The sequence below is a fragment of the Euprymna scolopes genome, unplaced genomic scaffold (assembly GCF_053919585.1).
Source record: "Euprymna scolopes isolate OS-2025 unplaced genomic scaffold, ASM5391958v1 sca1, whole genome shotgun sequence".
NCBI lineage: Eukaryota > Metazoa > Mollusca > Cephalopoda > Sepiida > Sepiolidae > Euprymna > Euprymna scolopes.
This window is the reverse complement of record NW_027633102.1, coordinates 2337161-2342160: the sequence shown is the minus strand read 5'-3', so window position 1 is coordinate 2342160 and position 5000 is coordinate 2337161. Positions and strand designations below refer to the sequence as shown.

General features: G+C 61.1%; 2 non-coding genes and 1 pseudogene across 2 annotated transcripts in view; all 3 read right to left on the bottom strand.

The window, feature by feature from the left end:
• The window catches only part of LOC145273235 (large subunit ribosomal RNA), a 5746-nt gene extending 2752 nt beyond the window's left edge, over positions 1-2994 (bottom strand). Inside the window, exon 1 of the ribosomal RNA XR_013866261.1 lies at positions 1-2994. This exon is cut by the window's left edge and continues 2752 nt beyond it. This is a non-coding gene — a ribosomal RNA (large subunit ribosomal RNA).
• Positions 2995-3591: 597 nt separating this feature from the next.
• LOC145273371 (5.8S ribosomal RNA) lies at positions 3592-3749 on the bottom strand. The gene has a single exon (XR_013866364.1). It is a non-coding gene; the product is annotated as a 5.8S ribosomal RNA (ribosomal RNA).
• A 404-nt stretch (positions 3750-4153) lies between these two features.
• LOC145273570 (small subunit ribosomal RNA) lies at positions 4154-4933 on the bottom strand (annotated as a pseudogene).
• Positions 4934-5000: the final 67 nt, after the last annotated feature.

Below are 5000 nucleotides of genomic sequence, written 5' to 3'. Positions count from 1 at the left end.
TCACCGCGGTTTCGCCCGGGAAGCGACGGGCGCCGCCGACATCGCTGCCGACAGCGTCGCCACCCCCGGGCCCTCTCCGAGTCCGGGTTCGGGAATATTAACCCGATTCCCTTTCGACGGGAGGCCGGCCGCTTTTTTTTTGTTTGGGCTTTTTGATTCGATTCGATTCGATTCGCTTTCCTTTCACTTTCATAACGGAATCCGGCGCCTTTCGGGAAGACTTTCGCCCGCGTCTTAGGACCGACTGACCCGTGCTCGACCGCCGTTGGCAACGGAACCCTTCTCCACTTCGGTCTTCGAAGGTCTCGTTCGAATATTTGCTACTACCACCGAGATCTGCACCCGCGGTCGGCTCCACCCGGGCTCGCGCCCTAGGCTTCCGTGCTCCGCCGCGGCGCCCTCCCTACTCGTCGCGGCATCGTTTCGGCGCGAAAGTTCATCGCTCCTCGCCGCGACGGTCCGGCATCGGTCCGTCGCTCCAGCGCCATCCATTTTCGGGGCCGGTCGATTCGGCAGGTGAGTTTGTTACACACTCCTTAGCGGATTCCGACTTCCGTGGCCACCGTCCTGCTGTCTATATCGACCGACACCCTTTCGGGGATCTCATGGGCGTCGCGTTTAGGCACCTTAGCCGGACGTTTGGTTCATCCCACAGCGCCAGTTCTGCTTACCAAAAGTGGCCCACTTGGCACTCGCATTCGAGGTGACCAACCGCCCAGCGAAGCGTGCTGGCGGCGGCGGCCGGATGGGTCGGCTCCGTCGTTCGGGAGAGTCGGCCCGTTCCACCCGTTCCGAGTTCGAGAGTAGGTCGAGGCCGTGAACGGCCCCGGGGCCTCCAATCGTTCGCTTTACCGGATGGAATTGCGACGATCGAGCGCCAGCTATCCTGGAGGGAAACTTCGGAGGGAACCAGCTACTAGACGGCTCGATTGGTCTTTCGCCCCTACACCCGGTTCCGACGATCGATTTGCACGTCAGAGGCGCTTCGGACTTCCACCAGAGTTTCCTCTGGCTTCATCCCGACCGGGCGTGGATCGCCATCTTTCGGGTCCCTGGTCGCTCGCTACGCCAGAGTCGGCCGAGTCGTACTCGGAAAAAGGGGAAACCGACCCGGGGGTGATGCGCCCGCGCGCAGCGCCTAAACTCGACGACAAAATAGGACTAGTTCAAGCCGCGGGATCTCACCGATGGGGCGGAAGGAGGATATGGAAGCTGGCGCCCGGCAATTCCCCTTTTTGGAAGATGCGCCGGTCCCCTCTCGGGGAGGAGGGAAAAACAACCGCACGTTCAGCCACGAGCCTTCCCTCTCCTATCTCTCTCGGGAAGAGAGAAAAAAGGAAAAGTTGCGGGCACCGCAGCAGCGACGGCGGAAGGCCGAAAACGCCGCGCCGGCGGGATCGGGCACGGCTCGGAGGCGGGTGAGGCGAGGAGAAGACGACGGCACGAGACCGACGACACCCCCCGACGACCCCCGGACGACTTTGCCACGACACCTCTCCCGATCGACGCCCTCCTACACGCTCTCTCGCTTTCGCTTCGCCTTCGGGGTTAGTCAGAGGTGGCCCCTACGACTCGCGAACGGCCAGGACTCCTCGGTCCGTGTTTCAAGACGGGTCGGGTGGGGTTGCCGATGCACGTCGCTGACCCGGGGTGGCGGGCGGCTCGAGTAAAAAAGCGTCGCCGAGCGACCTCTCCGGAAACGGAAACGGGCGCGGGCGGGGTTGCCCCCGAACAAGAACCCGAAACGTCGGCGAGGTGCGTGACGGCGAGGCCGCGCCAGTCCTATCCCGCCTCTCATCGCGCACGCGCCCGAGACGGTGGGGCGCCTAAGGAGCGACACACAGAGTGCGTCGCCCGCACGCGACTTCCGGGCGGGATCAAAACGGACCGGCTCGCCACGTGTAACGGATCGTGTCAGATTTCCTCCGTTCCCGGCAGAAAGGGGCAGTTACGTTCGCGGGCCCGACGGCCGGTGGCCCCCGACTTCACAAGGTGGGAAGACGGGGGTTTTCAGGGTGATGAAACGCCTGCCGCCTACGGAAAAAAAACCCGCGTGTTCGACCTGCACGCCGGGAACGGGTCGCGACGACGGACCGGAGGGGAAGTGCGTCCGGTGCCGGCCGCGCGGAGGTCGCGCCGAAGCGCCCGCGCCATGATTACGCCGAGCGATGAGAAGGGGACGGGTGCAGCGGAGTCGCCGCGCGGAGGGAGCAGGAGGAAAGAAGAAGCGGCGGCGACGGATGCGGCGGGTTAGGGCCCGGCGGCAGCAGCGATCGAGAGGACGAGTCCCCTCCGTCGCAGCCAACCGACGCAGCCACCTACCGACGCCGCGGTCGTCACCACGTTTCCCTTCCCGCTATCCACCGCGGCCCGTCTCCTTCGTCGGCGACGCGGGCAACAAAAGCTGGCCCCGCGGAGAACGAGTTCCCCGCGGACACGACGAACGACGACCTGTGCCGCGACGGCCTCTCTTTCAAGAACACACATCGAGTTTGGGCTCGAGCCTAGGCAGCACCGGGACTGAGTCCCCCCGCGATCGCGGTGAGCGGTCCCACCCGTTTACCCCTGGGCGGTTTCACGTTCTCTTTGAACTCTCTCTCCAAAGTTCTTTTCAACTTTCCCTCACGGTACTTGTCGACTATCGGACTCGTCCCGGTATTTAGCCTTGGATGGAGCTTACCACCCGATTTGGGCTGCGTTCCCAAGCAACCCGACTCTCGGATCGAAGGCCGTCGCTCGCCGTCCGCACCGAATGGGCCTGGCACCCGCCGCGGGCGGCCCCGATCGAGGGAACTCCGAACTATGCGAGACGAAAACGAACGGCTGCCTTCGACCCATGCGCCACACGTCCCGAAGCCTTTAACTTGCGACGGGATTCGGCGTTGGGCTTCTCCCGGTTCACTCGCCGTTACTAAGGGAATCCCGGTTGGTTTCTTTTCCTCCGCTTAGCGATATGCTTAAGTTCAGCGGGTCGTCTCGTCCGAGCCGAGGGCGGCGGTTTTTAGTAGAGTGTGGTGTTTGGAGGAGAGGAATCTCGATCGGTACCCTCCGTGTGACGACGGCTGGCCGATATAGCGCCCGTCCGACCGAAAATGAAGAAGCCAACAATTAAAAAAAAAGCGTGGGTCCTCCCCATCCGACGTTGCCTACGACGCGGCCACCTTTTTACGGTGCGACGGCCGTGCTCGTCGCGCTGCTCGAGGCGTCGCTGAGAGACACCTTCATGAGGCAGAGAGCGAGACGAGCAGGCGGCGCTTACGTCGGCAGTCGGTTAGGTCGGTGCTTTTTTTTTTTGTTTTGTTCTCCCTTCGGCTGCTTTCGGACAGACTCCTCCTGCTCCTCCTCCACAGTGTTTCTTCACGCGGTCGAAAAGGGAAAAGACTCCGCGGTCGGCCCCGACGGGAGACGAAGGAGGAGGCCGGAGAGGGTTTTAAAAAAAAAAAAGACATTGAAAGGAGTCAATTCTTTTTTTATTTTTCTTCCCCCTCGTCACTCGCTCCTGCAACGTCCCGGTTACCACCGTGCCGAGGACCGGGCGGGCACGGGACGGCAAGATGTCGTTTCGTTAACGGAGAAAGACATGTAACGTTCCGCCTCTCGACCGGACGTGGCCCCGAGACAAGGGATCTCGGGGCCGCAATGTGCGTTCGAGGTGTCGATGTTCACTGAGTCCTGCAATTCGCATCAGTTCTCGCGGCTGGCCGCGCTCTTCATCGACGGACGAGCCGAGTGATCCCCCGTCCAGGGTTCAGCACTTGGGTTTTTTTATATTAGTTTTTGTTTATATAGATTTAGTAGTGTGCGAGGAGGTCTGTGCGAGGAGGCGTGACGGCATTGCAATGTCGCGAGTAGTTTGTTTTTAGCTAGCGGCGGTGGCACAGCGGCTGCAAAAAAAACAAAAAACGATAAAGCGGCGACAAGGCAAAGAAGAAGCGGCCATCACTTGCGGTGGGCGAAAAAACAAACAGGTGGTAAGACGCGGAAGCAAGCAAGAAGAGCTGGGGCTTTAAAAACCTCCGCGTCACCACAAATCTATCTCTCGCTCCGCCTTTTATAGGTTTGTTTGCGCGCATTCGAGGCGTTGACGCCGACAGACAGAGGAGGTAGGCCGGAAAACAACAAACCAGTCTCGAACGGGAAAACGGTAATGATCCTTCCGCAGGTTCACCTACGGAAACCTTGTTACGACTTTTACTTCCTCTAAACGATCGGGTTCGGTCGTCTTCTCCAGGCATCGAACGCCGAGGCTAGATGCACGAGTGTCGTGACGGACACGTCGCGCACTGCCCGGCGGCGTCGTCGGCCAGATCCGAGGACCTCACCGGACCGTTCGATCGGTAGTAGCGACGGGCGGTGTGTACAAAGGGCAGGGACGTGATCGACGCGGGCTGTTGACCCGCGCCTACCGGGAATTCCTCGTTCACGGGGTTGGTTACAGGCCCCGATCCCTATCACGGGAGGTGGTTCAGAGGTTTCCCAACCCTCTCGGGCCGGGGCGAAGTCCCCGCTGATACCTCCAGTGTAGCGCGCGTGCGGCCCCGGACATCTAAGGGCATCACAGACCTGTTATCGCTCCGCCTCGTGTGGCTTTCTGCCACCCGTCCCTCTAAGAAGTGCGTGAGAAAACCGACCCGGACCCGAGCGCCACGGAGGACGCCGAGCCCGCCGTAAAAATCACTGACATCGGCGCACTAGTTAGCAGGCCGGAGTCTCGTTCGTTATCGGAATCAACCAGACGGATCGCTCCACCAACTAAGAACGGCCATGCACCACCACCCACCGAATCGAGAAAGAGCTATCGATCTGTCAATCCTACCGGTGTCCGGACCGGGTGAGTTTTCCCGTGTTGAGTCAAATTAAGCCGCAGGCTCCACTCCTGGTGGTGCCCTTCCGTCAATTCCTTTAAGTTTCAGCTTTGCAACCATACTCCCCCCGGAACCGAACTCTGGTTTCCCGCAGGCTACCCGCCGGGTCATGGAAGCGAACGCCGGCGGATCGCC